Below are 25798 nucleotides of genomic sequence, written 5' to 3' on the forward strand. Positions count from 1 at the left end.
AAGCAAGTTTCGAGTAACAAAGAGGTATATCCCATATCATGATTTAACCCCTTTTCTCCACTAAATCTGAACAGCTCATTCACTAGGTGCACTGTAATGCACTTTCAGAAAAGAAAGAGTAAACAGGTGTTGAGGGGCTGAAAACCTAAGATCCTTTTCCACACAAAACAGCTGTGGAAAGGCGATCTGCGTTGAACCATGTTTCAGAGGACTCCAGCTAAAGTGGCCCCTTAAGGATTCCATTTTCTTTGCAAAAATTCAACTACTTAAAATTAGTTCTACATTAAAAATGCTCTGAATGAACAAATGAGGGATCCAGCCAGCTCCTGACTCACTATCAGCCCAATTTACCTCACCCACGCAAACCTTTTGATATGTTCTGAATTAGAGCACTGGTTATGCAGTTGACTTTACATGCTGTTTATTAACTGGCAGAGGGAGACCAAAAGAAACTCAAATTATAGCATGCTGTGCCATTACACTGTTTTTAAACATCTCCTTTATGTTTATATAAATATATTTAAATATACATTAAAATAGAGAAGACGGTTTTCACCAATGGAGTTTGAGTGACTGCTGTATCTCGTTCTAGAAGTACATAAAATACAATTATAAAAATTCATTGAACTTGAGCTGGTGAGTTGGGTAGTTAATATTTAAGGGGGCACAGCTAAGATTTTCTGGGCAGAACAAACAGAGTAGGATGTGAGTGAGGGGCGATCGAATAAATAGCTGATTTGGCTTTAACCACCGAGTGACTTAGTGTAGTTTATCGTATATGTAAGCCTGGAAAAGGAAAACAAAAGGAAAGAAAGAAGAGAAATAGAAGTTTAATTAAATGCCATGGATGCAGTATAATGCAAATCTCATAAATAGAGCATAATTGGTTTAGCAGAGGGATCCAATGCCATAAATAACCATTCATAATCATATACAATTAACATATCAATAGTCCTTTTTTGGAGTTATAGTCCATAAGCTAAGTTAGTTCTTCACTAGAGAAGTTTGGCAAAACCAAGCTGTTAATTAAACATTTTTCAGAATTCAGTGTCACATTTTTACTCCTTCACAAAAAAAAAAAAAAAAGTCTGAACCTATTAAAGTGTCCTTCTTTTCACAAGCAGAAGGACACATTTCTTTCCTATTTAATACCATATGAATCTTCAAAGAGGAGAAAACCAGCAATCTCAAGCCTTCCTGTTACAGCTGGCCGTGCCCTGGTACAGTATTGGGACAAAGCAGTAGAGCAGAGACATCAGCTTTTTTTCCTGAATGGAGTTTGTGCCTGATTGAAAAGGACTTCATGATGATCTGAAACAGCCCTAAAAGAACCCAGTCACAGATGAAAGTTTATGTACTTTAGGCAATAATTATAAGAATAGGCTAAAACTCATCTTTTCCTTGGAATTAATTAATATCTCTCTTCCATGTATATTACAATTATTCAATCCTGGTGTCTCAGGAAAAAAAAAAAAAAAAAAAAGAAAGAAAGCTCATTGAGGAATGCCAAAGAGCCTGCCAGCTACCTGCAGAAGTGCTGAGAGCTTTCTGAGTACTCCCAAATTAAAGGGGAATTAAAAAACCTTTCATTCTTTGCACAAAGGCCTGCGATTTTCACCTCAAAATTGCTTCAAAGAAAGGTGACTCTCTAAGCAGTTGAAGTCCCTCCTCTCTTTTGTGCAGAAGAAGAGATGCAGACAGGCCTGCTTTCCAACTTTTCCTGGGATTTGTCTTTATTATTAACTTCACAAAACATAACTCTACACTACAATCACCAGCCCCGTCTTGACTGTTTGTTTCCTGGAACTTCCTCCACCCCATCTCCTCTTTCTTTCCCCCTCCAAAGACCTCTCCTTATTGCCCATTCAGTTGCCATGTAGGCAGAAGATGTCTGTGTCCATCTGGAGACTTCAGCTGATGGAGAAGCAGGTGACAAAATGGTCCAGGTCCCTGCCATGCCTCTCACTTCCTCCTTCTTCAGCCCCCTGTTGTGACAGTGTGCAACGATGCTGGGTTTGTTTTTAGTTTACTGGTACATTATCTTTTAATGAGGACTCCACTGAAAGGCCTGAGAGCAGCTCTGTGGTCCCTCATAAGACAATGTTTTATCTCTATATCCTCACATTTTTACCCTCACCTATAAATCAGTCAGGCAAACACACAAGGAACAACATTCACGTTTGTCTCCGCTAAAACTACTACTTTTGAGCTGTCATCCATCTCACCATGAGGACCACAAGGATACAAAGACCCACCAGGACCCCCTCTCAAAGAAACCATGTCAAGCTTCAGCATCAGGCAAGTTTTAAAGGATATGGTGACTTTTTTCCTCCATTTAATGTTGCTATATTATATAATCTGCTGAAGCACAAATAGTAGTTAGGACAGATATCTTAGGAGTTATAAAACATTTTCTGAGTAAATGTCCATTTTGGACTCTTTGTTTAAATGAAATGGGACTCCAAGACAAAAAGAAAAAAAAAAAAAGTAATGAAATGTCACCTTTCACCCTTTAATTCTAATGTCATAGTCGGGTCTGTTGGTTTTCTTACCAACATTTCATTAACAATTCTCTGGGAGGAACAGGGAGTTTGATTGATGGGACCAGCGTTACGCTAAGCTGGTTGATTATTTCATATTGGATGTCATACAAAGATATCTAATGGCGCTGAAATCATTAGCTAATGTAAAACAGAGAACATTTAAATCATGAGATAATGGGTACAGATGCTGTACTAGTGCTTCCTAATCTCTGAATCAGCTGAACTTTCAAAGCCAAGCTCTAAACCCAGGGTTTCCAAATTCTGCAATACCAGTTCAAAACTCGCAGGCATGGAAAAACAACACCCTACTAAGTCAACACCACAGCCTTGCAGCCACAGATCTCTGAGCTTAATCACTTGCTAGGACTTGATGACATTCCTCACTAATTTAATGTGGTTTTTATCTTCAGAAGTAGAATGGCACATTAGTGGAATTTATTCCACACACCTGTATTGTGTGTACTCCATGTATGAATGAAGCCTCATGGGCAGACATTAGTGGCACTGAAAACAGCAAGTGCCAATGTAAATAGTAGCTCTACCTCATTTTGGGCACAGGTCTAAGTCTTCCACCCACTGGAGAATATGAGCACAAGCCTTTCTTCAGGTGAGAGCCTAAGCAAGCATCTGGAAAGCGCTACAAGGGAATTTTGGATTCAAAAGGGGAATGAATGTGCCAAGCACAAATCTATCAGGGAAGAGAATGTTGCAAATCATCACTTGAGGGGCTGATGGGACACGTGCAGGCAGCTGAGTCTGTCGTACTCAGTCGAGTCCTCTGGGAAACCTAGCTGTTTCTTTGCCTCCCATTGACACAGTTTATAATCATCACCTGATCAAGGAGACCTTTCTCAACAAGTCCTGATGCTTGTCTGATGAAGTGAACTACTCTTCAGTTTAGGCTGAAGACCATGGTGAGCACCACAAAGAGCTGCAGGTGAGTGATACATCAAAGGATAAGCGTGGGAGGGTTTAACAAGAGCAGTGACAGGTTTGGAGCAGTGGGTGAGCAATATGGCTTGGCCCATGGTGGCCCACCTGCGCAGGCTTGCCAGGGGAAAATGTGCTCTGTATGAGGAAGGGAGGGAGAGTGGAGTGTCAGAGTCACACACCTGCGGAGCAGCCTGAAGGGCAGGGGAGAAGGCAGCTTACACCAGAGAAGTCGCAACAGGAACATCTGAATTTCAAATTACTGAAGCTGAAAGAATTTTTGCATCTCAAGCAAAGGGAACACGAAAGGAAAAGGCTTTCTGAAACAGTGTTTTACTGCTAACCATGTTTTACTGCTAGCTGCACATACCCGCGCTCTGATTTCGTACTCAGGTAAGAGTTTCCCCCACTCCTGGGCTGGGGTCACTCTCAGAGCCTTTATTTCATTGCAGCTGGTATGTGGGCAACACAAGAGAGCGCTGCTTCTGCTGCCTCTAACAGGCAGGGCTATTCAGAGAGAGCCCTTCGACATCCTCACCCTCTCTCTGGGACGGGCCATTTTGAGCACTTCTGTTCAGACCTTCCTTTTGTCCTAACTTCCTTTCCTTCTTAGGATGCTTTTTTCTTCCCCCCCACCCCCCAAAAGACGCTGCACAGTCCAGAAATTCTCTGCTCCTTGTGTTGCATGTCTGGAATCCTAACAAGTCAAACCACAGGAGTTAAGCCAAAAATCTGAATGGAGACAATTAAATTCTTCAACACTTGCAAAAATTAAGGAGTCGTAATTTATACTGACTTTAAAATCCACCCCATCTGTTAGTACATTTCTAACAATGTGATTTGTCACAGTAAAAAGTAATTAAATGAAATGTATAAAAACGAGTCTCATACTGGTTTATGCATAAAATATATTTTATTATAATTAGTCACCTGAACAAAAGATGATGAAGCAATTATAACTGGCAACACTTTCAGACTTTAAACACACAGCAAATGTAGCACAGGCAAAATATTTTCTCCATAAAGAATTGAATCACACAGAATATTTAACAGGGAAACCCAAGTTTTATTTAGGTAATCCAATTGTATTCAAGAAACAGAAAGTTTTGTGAAAGGACAGCAGTTATGTGCAGTGTTGGGACCTGATTCAGAGTCAATTAAAAAGCTCCTGCTGATTTCAGTGGCTTTCAACCAGCTTCCTCAGTGTGCCACTGTGCTGAAGAGCTCCCTCACTGAGCCAATAGAAGGAATCAATGGTCTTTTACATTAGGAGAAGAATAACCCACCCGGATTAAATTGATCTCACTGGCTCGACTACGTAAAAAGTTCGCATTAAAGCTGCCCATTATCATATGAATAATCAAACCCTTCTAACGCTGCTACTGTTTTTACCATTTTTGTGTTGTCTTGTTGTGTTGTTTTGGGCTTTTTTTTGATTTTTTTTTTTTTTTAAACTTGACACTTGCAGACACACCTGTACTATTTTATCTCTGAGCTAGAAAACAGAAAGCTCTTTGATTCAGTGTAATACCTTCAGCAGTGATGTATTATTGTTTGTGTTCACAAACTAAACAAGAAACTCTGAGAGGAAAAAAAGGAACTTTAAAAATATAGTACTAAACCCATATGCAATGAAAATCTTGCAGGGGAGGGAGATGGGGGTTCATGCCATAAGCAGAAACAGCACTAAAAGTAGAGAAACAAAAAGAACATCCATAGAGGGAATGATGAGAAGATCCATTTCTAACCTGACTCAACCAGAGGGAGATTGTCAGTAATTTAGGAAGAGCCACTGGTAGTTGCTAAACAGCCTCCTCCAACGGAGCAGCTCTCTGAAGCATCACAAAAGAAACAAACAATCAGACAAAGCCATTTAGGGTCAGAACAGATAAAAATGTCTGTCCTTCTGATCTTAGAGTGAATTTCTAATATGTCTCAGAAACTTAAATCTCCTTCTTCCCTTTCCTGCAGCTATAGCCTTTTAAGTTTTTTTCTGCTTTTGGGCAATGAGGATTTTGTTTATAATGTGGAAAATACAAAATCCAAAGAAGTTTTGTATGAATTCCTGGAGGGAATTTCTTTCCTTATTTATGTCTCTTAAGCTAAGAATTTAAGTTATGCAAATCTAAGTTGCCAACTTTATATTATGCTTGTGCATGTTCTTTGTTTCTTTAATCAACTCTTACTCCTGTCATGTTGAAAAATGACAAACAACAATAAACAAGAATCAAGTTTTCCAGAATGCACGCAATGCAGCATTAGTGTTCCTTGCCATCCTTCTTTTCTACCTATTTATGCCCCAAATCGAGCTAACCAATATTGCCCACAGCTAAGAGCACTGTAGCCCAGAACAGTGCCATAATATTGACTCTGAAGCAGTAAAAGAATAAGTGACATTGTTCATAACTCAGACATCACTACCATATTTCACTTCCAACATTTAAAAATAAAAAACAGAACCCCAAAGCCTTCATTATTTAAGTTAAACAATGAAACTGTTACTGTGTCGCTTGAAGCCCTGCTTTGCTCCCAGTGTCCTAGGACAACTTTTTTCCTGAAGAATGATGAAGAAAACATTTTATAAGACACAGACACATGCAAAACATGACCTCTTTAGATCAGATCCAGGATTACAGGTCGCCCTGAAATGAAGGATAAAAGAGGGAAAGGATTATGCCAGGAAAATATGAGAAAAAGCAGTTTCATCTCTCTGTCAAGGTAAGTTACAAGGAGACAGTTTTAAAAGGTGATAATTTTCTTCACCTTCCTTGTTACCTGGGAAATGCTTAGAATAAGGAAGAATAAAATGTGAAAATGCCTCAGCCTGCACAAGCAAGCCAGAACAGTGTTGACAGGATTACAGAAGTTGCCTAATTAGTTCCTTCTTTGCTAATATCCACCCTAAGAACTTCACTTTAATGGGTAAACAATCAACAATTCAGGGAGAGAAGCTCAGGAGCTAAATTCCAAATGCTCTTCTTTCCTCCTAAGGGTCACTTGCCACCAGAGCTGCTCCCACTGGCAGCAGGGACAGGTTTGGAACTGAGGCAGCTCCCCCTGCCACGGAGGTGGCAGTCCAGGGGCAAGGTCCATGAGCCCTACAGCCTCCCCAGGCTGAGCCTCCTCCTCCCTCTCTTCCACCAGTGTTTGGAAAAGGGAGAGACATAACTTAGCCTTGTTTTTTTGATTTCCTTTTCTTAAAGGGGGCAGGAATTGTTCATCAGGTGTGTATGTCCACTTGTGGGATGTTTGCTTTCCACACAGCCCCACGAGGTGAAGGGTGGATGCGGCTGCTGTGCTATTCCCGTGAGACCCACATTAAAACCAGAGGTGACAGTGATCAACAACCAGAACTCTCAGGTGTCTTGAATGTATATGCACCTGCAAATTGCCGTTCATTTCTTAGCATATTATAATTGATAAAATCCTAGCCTAAAGTTTACACATCCAAAGAAACAGATATTATGATTTACCTTTTTCCTCTTCCTCTATTTAAATGAACAAAGAAAAATAAGAAATGTTTCATAAATCCACTTTTCTAAAACAGAAATTAATTCCAGACCCCTAGAATGTCCCAGTGACTCGATAGCAACCATTGTGTATGTTTTTCTCTTCCTTAGAGGACTAACAAGAAAAGTCATACAACTCACAAAGCTGCCGAATTCATTGCTATACTCATTTGCATGTACATTTTACTCCCATTCTTCTACCTTTTATTTGCGTCCCCTAGATGGTTAACTCCACAGGGAAGGGATTATATCTTTTCTTTCTTATATAGTTCTATGCATAATGGTCCCCTACTAGTTCTTTTGGGCACCACTATAATACAAATACAAATATTTACTACCACTGCTAATACCTAGAAGAATTATGTCTTATATCTGTGCAGCCATAGTCAGTGAAATTTTACAGATCCTAGTCCAATAAATGCATGCGAATTACTGTTACGTATTGATAACTGTGAGTGGTACCTGTAAGACCTGCAGCCATCCAGGTTAGTTGTTCTGACTTCTCATTTGCTGTCATCATCAGGGCTCTATATCACTGCTAACCTATACGTGCAGTAGGTTAAGTGCCCCACACTGGGTGAATAATATTTGTTTTCACAGGACTCACCATTAACAGGGGGAGAAATTATAACCCATGCCCAGCAAGCTCGCTGCCTGGCAATCCTCCTCCCTTTCATTTGCAGAGTGGCACAGTAAAAGCTGGCAAGACAGACTTTATGCAAAGCCCTTCTGCAATAAATGTAAGACACACGGGACTACTTGTAAATGACTGATTTTCTCCTTTCTGCTCAGTTCCCAGCTATATAGAATATATTATGGCCTGGTGTTACAGGGAGATTATATATTTGTCACATGGTAAAAGTTTTCATGACTGCTGACTCCACTTTCCACACTTAAATCTATGGGTTTTCTAACACACGCAGGTACACATGTCCTTTAGAAGTCAAGCTCAAATGAAATACAGCATCAAATAAAAATAATATTATGGCAGGTGTCTCAGTTCCAGATTGTTTTTCTTAGATTGATAGCAAGATTTTACTCCAGGATATAAAAAGTCTGTCTTAGCAGTAAGTACTGTATTATACACGGTTTAGGTATATACAAAGTTTAGGTAGAACAGCTGCATGAACAGCAAGGGAATTTGCTTTCTCCTTTCATCTCTAAAATAGATCAATTTCTGAAGCACAGCTACTCTTCAGTTCTGGAACTCGGGTGGCTGTTCTTAGACACTCTCTTGTCTACCCAAAACCAGAGGCAGCTGGGTTGTGCTTGGAGCATCTAGAGACGGTGTTGCTGCTTTGGTCTGCTCTGGAGGCTGCCCTGCAGAGCCCCAGGCTGAGGTTATCTCCCCACTAACCACAAAAGAATGACTGGACATCCTTTTGTCTATGCTATCTCAGTGGTTTTCCGAGCGCGTGGCAGGCTCTGTTCCTCAAAACAAACACGGGATCTGGACCTGCTGCAGTGACAGAAGCGTCAGGTGCAGTGCTCCTGTTTGGATGGCCTCAGGAAGCAGAGAGCTCGGTATAGAACATGGCTTCTGCACAGTGCACAGACCTGAATGTGAGGAGAAGAAGAAGATTATAGGCAATTTACTTCTTCTTGGCAGCAAATATCTGCACCAGCTCTCTCTCTCCTGACCTGTAGATGGCTGCACATGAGACAACTGCTCTGAAATCAGTCAAGGGAGGGAAATGCACACTTTTTAGAGAAGTATTCATTTAGATGTATGTTTTGTGATCAGATAAATCTTTTTAACAGATTTCTTTCCGTTTCTCATTGGTGTTTGGGTAAATGCCACCTCCAGCTGGCACGTAAGTTTCAGAGGGGAAAATGGCTCTGGCCTTATGAGGGTCAAAAGAGACAAAAACATGCACTGTTTTTGTCATCCACTTCTCGGCTGAGACCTATACACCAGCCTGGCAATAGTGCTATGATATGAGCTGATTTACTCAAGCAGTACAAGTTTCTTGCTTTTTGCCACTTGGTCTGTCCTTGTCCTTGAACTGCCATCAAATCCTGCTACCAGTTCTCCTACTTCCTGTTGCTTCCCAGACAATGTTTCCTTCCTCTTCTTCACAGTTTTCTTGTATTAATCCATGTACAGTGAACATAACATGAAGTACTCTAGAGTGTACCTCAGATGTTGATACCACTCCAGGAGATATCTTTAAATATATATCGATCCAAAACAAGACTGAAAATATGATTTCTGTACCAAGTTAGATCTGCAGCTCGGGTGAACAAATGAACACTGTTCACTTTTAAGTAGTGAACCAGCCTCTTTGTTCTGCCCAGTGACAAGCCCATGCATTTTTTGCTTGATCCATATCTTTGGTTCAGCACACAGGGTAACAACTTTTGGCTTTTCCTTCTGCTGATAAGGAAAAATTCAGATAATTAGTGTCGGTCCAAAATCACTAAATATCACTTAATTTTACCATAGGCTGAATTCAGCTGCCTGCCTAATTTCTCAAAGCTAGCATTATTTTATTAGTGTTTCATTAGCACGTCTAGAAGACTGTTTTTCAGCATTTTCAACCTAGCATTGGAGGGGACTTTATTTGGAAAATAAAGTTGCCTTCTATTCCGGCAACAGGGGCCGTGTCCTCCCTAACCTTTGGCTGTGTGTTGCGAGGCTCCCAGAGGTGGTCACTGAGCCCCAAATTTGGTGTTGCAGAGCGTGTGCCGGGGCTCCTGGCGGGACCGGGCACTGTGGGCAGCAAACACGGGCATCACAGCCCGGGCTGGAGCCGGGATGCAGCAGGGTGGGTACACGCCGTGCTCGGGCGCTTGGCTGCACGCCCAGGTCCTCTTGTCTAGACACAGCCAGTGGCTTAATTAACAGCTAAATAAAAGTTAGGCTGAAACTTTAATGTTCCTCGAGTACTTTCGCTGTTTGCTGGCAGCTTTCCTGGCCTGTGTGGAGGGCTACCCATGCACAGAGGCACTGAGAGGTGCAAAGGGTCCCGTTACCTGCTTTGGGGTGTCTCACCTGGCCTCCTTGACCTCTCCTGCAGGTCCTTGTGGCCAGGTCCTGCAGGTCCTGTGTTACCCTGGTTTTTCTGAGTTTTTCTAAGCCTTTTGATTTTCTTAAATGGAGTCAGATCTTTTTAGTTATTGTACAATATTAAGAGCAGTTATCTACCTTTCTCACAGATGTAACATAAACAAATCCTTTGTTTTTCATTCTCTGTCCTTTGTTTGCATATTTCTAACCTGAAAAAAAGTGTAACTGACAATTGGTCTGGCCACTGAGGCTGAGGGGTGGAAACCCCAAAAAGCCAATCTTCTGCTAGACCAACAAATGTATAAAAAGTTAAAAAATAAACAAAGGCTCTCTTCTTCTCTCCTCTCTCTTAGCTGGGAGCTGGGATCGGAAGGACCTCTGCGAAAATCTCTTGTCTGCGTGTGACTGCTTTGTGTGTCTCGGTGACAGTCCTGTGTCACACCTCCTAGCCCACTCAGATGTCTTCAACCCTCTAAGACACCTGAAATCACTGTAGACTCACCTGAGCAAAGTCACTAGGTGATTTTATCCATCTCCCTGCACACAGGGATGGTAGAAGACAGTTCCTGCCCTTCAGAGTCTCAGCAGTGAAGACTGCTACATGCATGAACATGGCAGCAGGATCAAAGTGATATGCAAATATTCAGCCTTTCATGCTCTAGGTGTTACTGAATTGGTACTATGGGACCAACCAGGAGCCTCAGCCTTGGGTTAGGACTTGGTTATGACCAGTACTGTGCAGACTAGCGCAGAGATTAGCAATGTCTTTGCTCTAAGGAAAAGGCAGAACTTAGAGTTATAAAAGGAATTAATGTTGATGGATGATCTTGAGATCATCACATGCAACCCTTTGAGACACTGCAAAAAGTCTGTGAGTACTTGTGTACAAATTTAGCATGGAAAAGACAAATATTTTGTCCAGTGGGGAGCTACTTAAAATAAAGATGAAAGGTTGGATGACAGCAGGTTGTGAAAGCCCTTACCAGTGAAAGCAAACATTTTTTGTGCAGTAAAAAGGAGAGAGTGAGTCAAAGGGAAACAAAACTGCCTGCAGACCTGGCTAGATGGGAGCAGGGCAAAAAAACATTTCTCAAGTTCACAGAAACACATTTTGCAGGACCTACCTGGAAAAACTATGCCTCCTGGGATACAGTCTTTGTGCCAAAAGTTTCCTTCCTCTCGAAAATAAGTATTCATTCCTCGTCCTCCTTCTCTCTGTGCCCCTCTCAGGAAAGTTCTCTGCAGAGAAATGCTGAACTAAACAAATTCCCTGGTCCAGGGCACAGATTTTGCTCCTCTTCTCTGAGATAGGGCAGCAGCTTCTGGTCCTCTTACATGCTATCATGCCTATAAACATTTGTGCTTTGAAATAAAAATATTATTAAAATGAAATCTATGTTTGTGCTTAGTGTACTCCTGGTCTTAAAAGTAGACAGGTATCACAAGGCCGATAAATAGAGCTTAGGGAGTGGTTTGTCAATCAGTTTCCATTTCTGTTCTCACTACACTGACACGGAGATTTCTCCCAGGGTATTCCAACTACAAACAAATGTTAATCACTGACATCCTTAAAAATCTCAAACTTTTCTGTTCTCAATATATTTTGTGAACAACTCCTAAAAATAGAAATCTCTACTATTGTAGCTCTCTTCCACTTTTGCCAACACATAGACAGCCAGGCAAGGAGACACACATTGTCAGTCCCCCACTCCAACAGCCTCTATCACATGGGCAATATGACTACCCAAACATTTCTGTTTGGATTGGAGCAGATTTTTTTAAACAAACAAACAAATAAACAAAGAAGCAAACAGCGAACTTCAGACACATGACTTTTAACTTAGGACTGTGAAAACCATTATATGTGGAGGATATTGCTGTCTGCATGAAAAGCTCTTCTGCTTTCGTCTGAAAATAATCAGAGTTTTGCTGGAGACGAGACAGAAAAATAGGTCTATTTTTAAAGGAAATACATCAATGAGGTGTACTTCGGTCAGGAAAAAAAAGAGCAGCCGTTTGATTTCCATGAATACGCTCATTCAAAGCCTGTAGTGAAGACTTCCTAGTTTGCCAGACAGTTGGTGGAGTCAGCCATGCCAAACTTGGCACATATTTAAGAGATATACAAACACAATGGATTAGCGGTATTTATATTTCACCCTTCACCTCTCACGGGGGTCACGTTCTCAGAAGAAGGTGACATCATTGTGAAACTTTAGCCTGCTTAAGCCTCAAGCAACATGTCTCCTTATTTAAAGATCAGATTATCCCTCCTTCATTGTTTTGCATTTGATTTTGTTCCTTTTCTCCATTTTGGGGAAGGGCAGCTCACTATTTTGAAGAGGTGATGGAGCATGTCAGGATTTAAGGAGTGAAAGGGAAGAGATTGGTTTGGATTTTCTGCCTCTCTTTTGTGTGCTCTGAAGCTCAATATACTTAGAGTGGTGACTGCAGGTACATGGGCAGAAGAAAGCTTTTGTGCTCTTATAAACCCCAGCGTTTGCTGGGACTATACCTCTATAGTCAGACGACAGGAAAGAAGTTCAAACAGTTTTTTAGCCACTTTCCATTTCAATGGGTGTTTATTAGCAATATCACTGAGTCCCAGAGACGGCATTTTGAAGCACTGATAAGGAGTTTGATGCACACACAGATAACACAGTGCCCTGTTTAAAAGAAAGCTGGAGGACTGAGTCTTGCTCACATCTGAGTTTATAGTTTTCCATAAATGGTAGCTGGGTGTTAGTATATGGGAAACAACAGGAACATTATTGCTTCACTAGACAGTCTCTTACTTCACTATGCTCAAGCAAACTCCTCAACTTCATCAGGTTTTTAAACTCTGAATAACTGTGGAAAACACCTATCTTTCTGTCATCTTTATCTAAAGTAGTTTGCAGAATAAGGAGAGCAAATCTGAACCCCACGTCATGAATCAAAGGAGTTTCTCACGTCAGGATTTTTTAGCAATTTTTAAAAATATTGCTAATATAAATTAATTATATTTTATATTAATGGATGTGACAAACACAGCAGATATAGTAATTTCAGGAGAAAACAGTTTCAAAGAAATATGGTAAAGCAAGTGACTCGGTGAGATATTGGCAATTCTGAGGGGAACTCACGTCATTGACCATATGGAAGTGACAAAGTATCACCTCAATGCACTGCTCAAAGATTAATATGAGAATAATGTCATCTTGAATGTCTGCTGAAGGCATGGGTTGTAATTATGTGAATATTTTGGAGACTGTCTTCTTACTAAAGGTGGGTGAATGCTGTCATGAATGTTTGATCAGAAATTTAACTGGATTTGCTTCTGCCTCACTCAAACCTCTTTTACGCTTACTTTCCAAGCACTACAGTTTATTTAAATTTTAATGTTATTTAAAAACAAAAAACAAAAAACAAAAAACAAAAAACAAAAAACACAAACAAACAAACAAAAAAAACCCCACAAAACCAAAACCGAACCAACAACCAAACAAAAAAACAAAAGCAGCAAATTTCAAGGTCATATGTTTAAATATTCCTTTTAAAAGGCATTTTAATTTAGCATTCATGACAATTTTTGCTAGAAATACTTGTATAATTACTTCATTTGAGCCAACACCAAGGTTTGAAATTGGAGGAGAAAAAACCAACAGCAAACAGAAAACAACAAAAAATAGGAGTGACCTCAAAAAAGCAACTGGTTTCATGGTTCTGTCCCATCTTTTCATTGGGTCAGTCACAAACAGGGAATTAAGACTGGGGAAACATCCATGTGCATTTTGATCCTGCTCTCACTCTCTCAGAAGTCAGTGATAAAACTTCCACAGATTTCAACAGTGCTGCATCAGAACCTTCATCCTCATGAACATTAAGCAAAGGAGAAGGAATGGCACCATGCAAGATACATGGCCAGTTGTGATTTACTGAGAGAAAGATATTAACATGGATTAACAAATAGCTGCAGATATCTCAGTTAGGATGCGTTTTGCTACACTATATTTCTTTGTTTCAACCTCTAAATTCTTATCATATGCAGAAACTACATGGAAATATTCCAGATCTGCACCTTTGGGCATAGCACAGGGTGTAATTTGGCACCCATACAGGGGACACACATGTGCCAAAGTATTTTTCTGACTTACCTTCCTTTTTTCCCCTTGAAGTCCTTTTTACTACTGGTTTGATCTGGAGTAGGAACAAGTTTCCCAAAGAGTAAAATACTTCTTTAAGGAAGGCAACGAAGGAAATTTCATGACTGCCACATTTCAGTTTTTGATAGTGGGCTTTTATTTCTCTGGCAGTTTCTATTTCCTATATTAATTCTTGGAGTAGCAGCTGTTTTACTATTTTTGCTCCCGATAAGGAGCACAGGGCTTTCTCTGAGTCTTCAGGAATTTGGTCTTACAGAGCTCCCAAGATTTGGTTTCTCTAGGTAGAGAAGTTGTTTTGCATTATTTCCACCTAAGCATCCAAACTGTATTCAAAGAGAGGGGAAAGTAAAATTAAGAATGACTCAGAATGTTATGACATTTCTTTGAATTAGTTGTAAGGGAGAGGACAAAGACAATCCTGTCTGGTGAAGAACACCTGACCAGGCAGCAGCTGTATATTAGCTAATGCACCATGTCTCTGCTCCAGCCCATAGAAATTACTATAGAGGAGCAAAGTTTGAGTATACTTCTGGACTAGAGCTTTCATCCATGGAAATCAATCTAGCACATTCATGTTTGCATCCATACATGCAAGGAAAGATGGATCTGGCTTCTGGGCATTCCTGAAGTACCTGCTGTGAGATGTATCCTCCCTCTGTCAAAGCAGAGCTCGAGAAATGTGACCCCCTTGAAGACGCAGACACCCACAGACAGTGAGGGCCTTGTGCTTATGGCTCGGAGCTGCACTCAGGAGTCCTTCGGCTCTTCATACTGCACCTCATTCTCGGGAGGAGTGAAATCTTGAAGATGGTAATACTGCAACAGTAGCTGTGAGAATCTAGTACTTGTGAAAACAAAATCTTGCCTTCCATGTTGCATTGTAGTAAAAGACAAAAAAACCTATGCACCCAGCTGAATAAACAAACCCAAAAGAACACCAAACCTAAAAATACCTGAAAATGGCTAAATTTCTAATGGCTGGTTGAAATAATAACCTCTCTTAGACCTAACTAATCTTTGATACAAAGGTTAGGGAAGATGCACAAGGAGATTCTCCCAGTGGCAATGTTAGGAAAGTGAGAAGTTCAATTCAGAGTGCAATCAAACATGGAAATTGTATTCTAGAGAGATGCTAATTCTCCAGAGAAGGTGATAGCTGTCGCCGATAAATACACTGCCAAGGCCTGACATACTCCAGTTCAAGTAACCCACCCATCCATCACGTATACGCACACACTTCAAGGCTTCCTAAATTCTGCTTCCAGGGCCTGATCCCTGAAAGACTGAGGAACACAAACAGCCCTGCTACATGCCAGTAATCCCATTATCAGGCAGGATCAGGCCCTGATACTGAGCATACTATCTCCGTGGTTCTAATCAAAATGCAAATAGCTTACACTGCATTTGGGTTAAGCAACAAACACCAGGAACATTTTGAGATTTCATACTCACAGAATTGAGAAATCTTCAAAGTTGTTTGTCAAAAAGGGGTTGCATCATTATATTTTTCTGCATTCCAATTGTGTTAGCTACGTTAATGTATTACAATTTTTAAATCGTGTTTTGTTCCCAAGTCCTTCTATGTTTTTTACAAAACATCTCTATCATTACATTTGCATTTTAAAAGACTGCGGATGTTATACTTACAATGGGTATTATTTACATCTCAGATTTCCATATATCTGCACCAACTGGCTTTGCTGGATCTCTGGTACAATCACGCTTTCCATTATCCGTCTTCTTCTGCTACAAAGATAATTCACTTTACCTCCAAACTTTGCTGGTCATGCTTTGTGTAATAACTCACGTCTTACCATCGCTCGCAAGTTTGGCGGCGCCTTAATATAGCGCTTACAGAGAGGGTGCACTACATATTGATCTAATTAAACGTTTCTGAATCAGGACAACAATAGTAATGGGATTAATTATTGTAATTTGTGCAGCAGAAGTATATACATAAAGAGGCAATTTCCCCCCTCCCTGTATAGCCAGCAGAAAATGAATTTCAGACATTAGGACCTGAGAGACCAGAGAGCTACAGCTGCTGAGCTAGTGTCCCTCCCATAGTCCTGGCCAGCAGCTCTGACATCCTTGCACAAAGTAATCACAGATCACAGCATTTAATCACTGAAAACAAGCACTCCAGAGGACAGCAGTGTCAATATCCCACTCTCTCATTATCTGTTTGGATTGCACATCCACACTGTCAGATAAACAGAGTGGAAAATTAAGATTAAAAATATGGTAATTTCATTTCAGGCAGCAGGCACCACTCACTGCCCCTATTATGCTATTGATTACCTCTGAATTCAATTTTTCTTTCAATGCAAACTTTAATCTGTTTGCTACCCAGCAATTCAACTCCCCAAGGGCTATTTGAGAGTAAGTAACCATTTAATCTGATGCTAACTGAAAAATCACCGTCCTTAATGAATTGTGTAAATCATTCAGCTCTAAAGCACCTTTGACTTCTATTTCATTTTTTATTTTCTACTCAATATAGGAAGGGATCGGCGTGTGAATAATTACAAAGTAGCAAGTATTTTTAAATAGAGCAAATATGATAAAAACCCTATTATAGTGGGGCATGTGTAATGAACAGTACTTTTTAATTTCAAAATAGCTATTCATTAAAAAAGAATGGGAGATTAAAAAGAGAGGCTCAAAGCTCAAGGTAAAAGTTGATAGACATTGTAATTACATGGTTAATTTCAAAGATTTATATGCTGTTATGATTTAAAAGGAATTTTTATGACCTGACATTTTCATTTGAGAAGATTTTTTATTTAAAATTAATCTTCTAGCTCCTATTCTTAATTATTTCTTGGCAAGCGATAAATGGGAATACAAAAAAATGCCCTATATCAAATTTTCAGCAGAATAAATGCATGTGAATTTGCGAACAGCAATAAAGTGGTCCTACTTTCCGTAGTTGAATCACTTTACATTGAAATCCAAGGCTAAAATAAATTCTTTGTATATGGAAATTATTGACACTTTTAGGAAGGCTCTTAAGCTGCAGATTCACACTCTGCTTTTTATTTTCCCGACTGAGAGATTCAAGACTCTTTGGCTAAGTCGAAATTGCCTTTCTACTTTGCAATTCAGTTTTCGGCACACCTTTCTTCCTCCTCAACTTTGACGGGTTTTCTTCCCAGCTCCCAACAAAGACACTGGCAGTCCTGGGAGGGGCTTTGCCACCCCAATTTCCCGCAGCCTTGGCGGCAGCGAGGGAAGCCAGGGGCTGACTCCTGCCAGACACGCTCAGGCGCCTGTTCGCAGCCCGGCTCATGAAGGAGGCACATCCCAGTCCTCGGCTCGTTGGGCCAGGCAGGATGCACTCCATGGATGCTGTCCTCTCCACACACTCAGGGTTTTCCCTCAGAGCTGGCACGATACTGGAAGCTCATCTGCAGACAGAATCTTTCCCTTGACACTGGTGACCATGCCTTTTGTTGTGACTGCTGATGGTGCGGGGCCGCCTGATATTAAAGCACCTTGGGATCCTCCAATTTTCCCAGCACCAAGGGAGCGCACCCAGTGCTAAAAGGCGGTGGGCCCAGTCCTCTCTCCCCTGGGTCCCACATGGCACGTGGGATGCAGGGTGCAGGTGGGAGGTGCATGACATAGGACACAGGATGAGGGATGCGGGTTGCAGGATACGGGGTGTGGGTTCAGGATGTAGGATGCAGGACACTCTCTGCCTCACAGTGCAGCCAGGGGAGGGGCAAAGGAGCACACTCCAGAATGCATTTCCCACTAAGACAGCTGTGTGGACAGCCACAACCAGAAGTTCAAAGGCAGCCCCCACTTTCAATCCTGGTCTTGGCTCTTGCTCTGCAAAATAGGTTGGGCAGAAACATGTGGGGACTAGGGGCTTTTTGCATGTCACACTCCAGAAGGTGCCGGTTTGCCCTGCCATCCCTCCACAGATGCCCCCAAATCCACGTGGCCCCGCTGCTTTCAGATGGAGCTGCAGAGATGCCAAGGGAGCCCTGCCAGGTTGGAGGGATTGGCAACATCTCTTCTCTCTACAGTGGCAGCAGCACTCTGAGTAAGGGCAAGGACAGGCTCTGCCTCCCCAGTGCTGCACAGAGGGAGCTGGATGCAGCGAGGTAGGTTCTGGGGGTGGCTCGCTCCCACAGCCCCTGCGCCCCAGCGAGTGGGAAAAGCCAACTCCTGCTACACTGCTTTGCTCAGGGGAGCAAAGCCAGCTGACAGGCGCATAGGAGAACACACTGCTCTGTCACTGTGCTGGAATAAAACCTCTTGGAGCATCTGGCTGCCTCCAGCCCCAAAGAGATGGTGGTGAGGGTGGTGACAGTGGTGGCACTCAGGGTACCACAGCAGGTTCCCCGTGGCCCTGCTGTGTGCTCACGGGTTCACGTGTATCCACATGCGCTCAGCATCCTCCCGCCTTTGCACACACTCATCACAGCACATGCAGGGCGATCGGTATGTGATAAATCACAAAGGTGCGTACTAATTACCTTTTTATGCCTTCCAGACATAGTCACCTGCATTTTTTGTCCCCTCTCATATCCTTCTGTTGGCTTTGCTCTCCTTATTCCCAAGCACAGAACAGCTAAAACCAGCTCCCATTTATTTATTTATTTAACTTTTAAAATTCAAACCTCTAGGTAAAAATCCCCTCCTTTCCCACAAAAACCCTAATTCTGCAGGTGGTTATAGGGGTGCAGTACTTTAGGGCCTCAGCTAGCCCAAGAGGCAACCACTACCAGCACCACCACCATGTCTCCTGCCACCAGACAACATCCACCTCCTGACTGCAGCAGGCATTATATTGGGAATCCTATACAGAAAGCGACTGAAACGTCACTGAAACTTGTCCACCCTTGCATTAGTCCTACTGACTTCTGTAGGACTGCAATAGCCAAGACTCAGTGTAGGGCTTGCATGGGACCAGCTTGAAGGTTTTCTGCGAGGTAAATTGAGAGTGGAGAGGTTTCCACCAAATGAGGGGAGATTTTTTCCTTTCCTGTGGGATGCTTGCTCATCATCCTGGAAATTCCTGAGTTTCCCTATAACATAAAATTATGACAACATGATGTACAGTGAAAAGTTTTAAAGGGGGAAAAAAAACCCCTATTGATGTGGTTGAGGTGCACTCTCGGTTTTGCTACAGGTACTGTACAGAGTTGAAGTGTTTAAGGCTACTGACATGAAGAAAATGTTGCCAGTGTTTACAGAGCCCCGAGTCATCTGGCTTTAGAGGCAGAAGGCTGGAGTGCCAATAATGTTATTAAAAACCCTCTGCGATTGTTCCAAAATATTTCTTTAATAACAGGTAGCATTTACAGAACAGTCCATGTTGGGGCAGAGTGTAAAGGTTTTGCTGGCACTTGTTTAGGAAGGGATGCATTAACCCATGTCTTATGACCCAAAGCATGATTGAAAAAAAATTATACCACACAGAAAGTATTTCATGGAAACACTGGAAGCCTGTGTGCGCTGCAGGTCTGCCTGACAACACACAGGCCTTGGAGAGCCTTATTGTCCCATCACAAACACTCACAAAATCACAGGAACATGACACTTAGGATTTAAGCTGAATCCTGAGCAGTTTTGTACTACGGTTGCCAAGAGTGTCTTTTTAAAAAATTTTTTCTAATGGGACTAAGGTCCCATTAGAGCTATTATCTGTGTGTCTCAAAAATTCAAATCATTACATTCAGACAGAAAGAGATCATATATAAGCATTTTGCAATACTTAAATACTTATATGTATCAAATCAAGTTCCTTTCAGAATTGCCAGTACAAAGTTCATTTCCATGATGGAGACTTTCTTCCTAAATTACTTCTGAATATGAGACTTAGGCTCATATTCAGGCTCTAGGCAATTCACGTTCTTCTAATTTAATCCCCAAAATTATAAGATTATCAAAACAGTCATCTGACCTGCACTTACTATATAATTTACCCACACTGCAGAATTTTAAAAATTGGTCTTCTTTCTACAGAAAAAATATAAATATTTAGGTATGTAAGCATGCATGCACACTGTAAATGTACAGATAATATATCATATGTATCCATGAGAGAAAAACATTGAAGCGTGCAACATATACTACAAATATGCTGTATGTGCCTATTTTCTCTCACGGGTGTCGCAGTAACTTCTGCTTATACATTAAACAGGTGCTACATACATTGAACATATTGTGTACACGTACCCTTGGTATTTACTGAAAGCTGAAATAATTGCTGCGAAGGGAAAATTATGTTCTCCCTCCCCCTTGTTTCACGTTCTACAGAAATGATCCCCACACACACAAGGAAGGGGCTGTCTGCAGCTTTTGCCAGCTGATGAGGGGACCTGATTTCTAGCAGAAAGAGGAATGCTGCTAAAAGGTCCCCTCAAGCTGCCACATCTCTTCATGATTCCTTGTGCTTGTGCACAGCAAAAGACAGATCTTCCTAGAAGCAGGGCTTGGCTTTTTGTCGCTTGGATTTTGTGCCTCCTCAGGACCTCCTTCCTCACCTCTCTCACTTCCACATTCCATAATCTGAAGAAATCAAACCCAAACCCAAGGTATCAGATTTGTGCTTTTCAGGTGTATCTGTTCCTCATCTGGCTTGCCAGAGCTTATCTAGTCAAGAAGCAGCTGAGATCCTCTGGGCAAAGCCCCTTTTAAACTGAGAGCTCTTACCAGCAGCAGCAGCCTGTAGATTTGCATGTGGTTTTTTGGACTGCAACCCCCTCACCCACCAACTCACACGCAGTCACCTCTCAATCCTGCACAAACATTTGCCATAAAAACAGACACAGGGAAGGGGGCTGCCTGGCACCCCTCCCGTGTCTCTTCCAGACATGATCCTGTTATTTTCATAACACCCAGCAGCCATGACTTTTAGCAGCCTGGCTAAACGTGTAACCTCTGACACCAGATTGTGATGGGGTTTTTTTTTGTTTTTAAGCGGTTCTTTTACACTCTGCACACACAGGCAGGGTTGTTAGGGGGTAGCTGGGATGTGCATGCAAGGGCTCACTGTACTGGCACATTTGCGCTGTGGCCAAAGGCCTCTGTCCCCACGTGGTAGGTTTGACCCTTGTAGGAAGAGTGAGAAAGCTTCAGCCCCTTCCTCAGACTTCTCTGAATTTCCGCGTATGGCTGGTGTGATGTGTAAAGATCATCTGCTAGCCAGAGACCCCTGATGGAAGCTCCTACTATCTGCAGTACCTAGGCACAGATGTGAATAAGGGCAGGCTCAGAACACCCCTCTGCACCTCTGCCTCTCACAGCCTGAAATGGGGCTGATGGAGACGGCATACAGCACCGCTTTGGGTTAAGGCTTCCACACTTTAACCTCTTAGGCTGAAAGAGGTACCAGGTTACCTTATTCCTGTCTTATTTCAGCTCAAGCCTATCAGCACAATAGGAAAATTTGTTTGTGCGTGCACACAGTTCCCTTTATTTGTCCTTCGTGATTTCTCCTCCGGGAACACGGGAGAGTTCATAATGGAGCCCCTTCATTACAGTGGTCAGTACTGATGGTCTGTCACAGACTCAGAAAAATGCATGTATGCAGAGTAATTTTAGATTAATATCTTTTACCACGTTGGTGCTGAAAAACTGCCTGAAAAGCTGTTATGATCCATCATGACAATGAGCACTTATGGACTTTTAAATCCACAAATTAGATGTTGTGCACAGGAACTAGAGGCAATTACATTCAGCTCAGTGCATAGATCCTCAGCCACACAAATCCAGTTTCAGTCCACGCCTCCCAGCACACTAAACCCCAGCGTTTGCTTGTTTATGTGTCTATTCATTTACAGCTGGGGATGAAGCTACTAAAACCATGCATATAAATAAAATTGATAGAGAGAGATAAAGAAAAAAACTGTGTGAACTTTGGTCTATAAAAACATTTACGCTTTCTCAATATTAGTTTTGGAAATAGCAGAGACCCCAGATACTCGTTTACACACACACACACACACAGGGTCACAGATTCAAACTTCTCAACACAAAGAAAACCCAGGAAAAAAAAAAATCCTGCACTAAAAGCTGAGGAAAATTTCACTTTTAAAAATTCCATCTGGATCAGAACCTCACAGCTTCAGTATCTGCAGACTTAGCACATTTTTAAGGGTATCTTAACTCTGCAAAATTAATTTATTTGAAAACACCTACAGACACTTAAAGGTGAAAGAATGAAAATCATACCACAGAAGAAAACATTGTCAGACTGTATTTTTTGCAAGAGTTTATACAGGTAGCAAAATTCCTGGGTGTGCCACATTGTCAGCCAAACCCATGCAGCATGGAGGAGAATGTTACCATGAGTGCAGCACAGAAACTGTTCTGAGCCTAAAAAATTCAGCAGTACCTCTCATTGCTTAGCACTTAATTGATAATAGTGTAAAGCTTTCTGGCTCTGAACAGAAGTGCAGGGTGGGAAATGGGGCAAATTCCTTGCACCTCCCTGAGAAAAAAACAACAAGCGTGTGTTTACCACTGCCTTTTGAAAAGTTTTTTCTAATAATGAAACAAAACAGAACTTTTGAAACTCTCCATCACTGCATAAACTCCAGGGCTTGGAGAGTGGGATGAAACCACTGCTCAATAAACCCCTTCAAATCTTTGAGAAGGGTGTGCTTACTTCATCCCTTTTCCAGAGAAATCTCTGATTTTTATGTCAGTTTCTCCAAAAATAGGCAAGACAATGGGTGTCAAAGAGAATTGTCATTTTTGAAGTAATTGGAGCAGCCTCAGAAGACAAAAATTGCAAGACTTTTTGTACGGTATTTGGCAGAAGATGCTCCTGAGGGATGGGGAGAGGAAGGTCCATGGCAGACCTGGGAGGGGCAGAGAGCGGGAACACCAGGAGCCCAGGAAAATCTGAAGCAACTCTAGGTTAACTTGTTTCAAAACTATTTAGGAAATAATGTTGAAACTATGATGTAAAGCACCCACTGAAAGGGACGTCATGCTGAGGGATGTTCTCTGACTTCAAAATGGATAAGGGAGAGCACTTGACAGGGAGAGAAATGCCTGCCAGGAAAACTGGGGTGGCAGTTTTGAGAGTAAGTTAATAATAGGAAGTACAGGCAAGGTAGATGAAATACTACCTAGTAGACATTTTCTGATGCATAAATTAAGGAGCTGCTAAGGAAATGCTTTATTACACAACGTGTAATTAATGTGTGGGACCTTAAGCCACAGATACTACTGAGGTTAGAAAAAGAGGATTTTAAAATGGACCAGTGTTTATATGGGTATTGAGAATCGTGATACATTAGCTGGAATAAAACCCAAGACACGTTCCAGCACACGGAGAGTAGTTGCACAAAGAATCTTTCTGAAGATTTATTTCACATTACGTCCGTGTCCTGTGGTAGCAGAAGCCTGTGAGGAGGATCCAGGGCTGCTGCCTCAAACAGCAGCACCCCAGCGAGGCAGGCTGGTGTAGAGGCTCTCCACAGAGGCATGGGCCAAACACATCCAATGGATTCATGCCTCTGGATGGCTGATTGGCAGCTGCCTGCTCTGCTCTAAGGCATCAGCTTTGCCAGAACCTGCCCTCTCACCTCCTCTCTAGGCGCCCCAGAGTCTCCAGATGAGCACTTACGGTCAAGGCCATTGAAGGGGGCTGAGGCAGCACGGGATGCTGATCTGAGGTCTTGGTGCAGAAGAGAGAAACCAAGAAGGTCATGGCCGCACTGTCAGTCACATACAGCCCATATCATTTTTCTGACTCAACCATGAGGATTAAGGGGCAAATGTCCATTAGCAATAAACACTGCAATTCCCCACAATGCAATTTCTTACCTACTTCACCATATACAGTGCTGCTTAGAACTTCAGACAGTGGGTAAGTCTACCTGCAGTTGCTCTTTCTGAGGTTTTTTTCTCTACAAAGTTACATTAAAAATGTTTTGTGACATTTCTTTACTGCTTTTCCTCCTCCTCTTCTTGTATGCAGTCTGTTAATGCTGTCTAGGTGAACTTCGTTTTCTTGAGCTGCTGGAAGCCTCAAACATGTTTATTATTATACAGGCAATAAATAAGTATTAAATGCCCTATAAATAACAATAAATATTAAATCTACAAGACCACACTTCTGGAAACCTCAGCAAAATGGCTAGCAGGTGGAACACCTCTGCCATGAAGGTGGCTTGCTCTTGAAATTAAGTGCATGGATGAACAGGAAATGAATTTATATGGCCAAGAAATGCACTCCAGAGGACTGTCACTGAAAGAGACATTCAAAACCAGATTAAAACATTCATTTGGATGATAAGAAATTATATCAACATCCACCCTGGTACAAAGATAAATTCCCTGGGGACACTTCTAGGAATGTCTAAGCTTTGAACTAAAGTACAGTGGGAAGATCTTCATGTAAGCAGAAAATAAAGTAGAAGTGGAGCTCAGAGTGGCATGGCTCTGTCAGCAAGGCTAGGCTGAGAGGGGCAGCTGAGCCACTGCAGCACAGCTTTGCGCTGATTTAACTGCGCTGCTCCTGGTTTCAGCCCTGAATGTCCAGCACACTGGCAGCTGCAACACGTGGTGTAGCCAAGCTGAGCCCTGGCACCAAGCAGAGGAAAGCCATCACAACTTATGATCTACACGTAACAAAAGTAGGACTCCAGCACATGACAAAACCAATGGCTTGCACTCTGCATATACTCCCTTTAGTATTTTCCCACCTCCTCCCTGCTCTCATGTAACAGGGCAGCTTCCCTGCACAGTAACTCACCTTACCCAAGAAGGTGGGAAGGTGCTGCAGTCCAAGATGCACCCAGCACCTTGCAATTAAGTACTCTCTAGGCAGCAGAAATAGCTGCCTAGGAATTCACCCAGGCTGTGAATTATGGCTCTGCTGGGGCTCTGAACTCTCAGACTGTAGGCTGCAGCTGAAGTGCTCGCACAGCATAATGCCAGGATGCCCCAGTAACATCTTCAGAGAGGGCTTATAACATCAGGCTAATTGTCCAGCTGGAGCAACATCTCAACACGCCTCAGCAGCGCTCATTCAGCAGTGCCCCTGTGCTGGTTTACATTACAGTGTGCCTTTCCCTGACTGCTTGCTCCCAGTTGCTCTCTCCCAGCAAAAATAACCCAAAAAGTTGCTGGCTGAGAACCCCAGCAGCTGGATGTGCTTGCCCACATAGCAGAGGTGGTACCCACACTTCACCTTATTGCTCTCTATTTCTGTGGACTTGCTTACACAGCTCTCAACACACAACTTTCTGTGGATTATATCTTCTCCCCCAACACTGGGACAAGGAGCCTAGGACTTCGAAGAAAGTGGAGCAAGAGCATGTCTCCATCCCCAGACCTAACCCTACCACAAAACTATATACAGGTCATTGTCACAGATTTATTAAAGCCCCAAAGATGGAGTTGCTGAAGAGTTTTAAATAGCGCTTTGAGACTAATGGATAGCTTCAGAGGCTGAAATGTGCCAGTCTGCAGTAGATCCTCAGCATATGAAGAATCAATGACTGTAAACGAGGAGTTGAAATTGGAAGAGGCAAAGCACGGTGCAGAACTAAAAAGAAATCACTGCACAACTAATGTGATAGGAGAGGAATTGAAATGGAGAAAAGCATCCTATTTCTGTGCCCAAAACAGGTGGAAATGTGAGGTGGAGTTTTTCTTTTTTTTAAAAATAATTTTTTAAAGTTG

The sequence above is a fragment of the Hirundo rustica genome, chromosome 2 (assembly GCF_015227805.2).
Source record: "Hirundo rustica isolate bHirRus1 chromosome 2, bHirRus1.pri.v3, whole genome shotgun sequence".
In the NCBI taxonomy this organism is placed as follows: domain Eukaryota; kingdom Metazoa; phylum Chordata; class Aves; order Passeriformes; family Hirundinidae; genus Hirundo; species Hirundo rustica.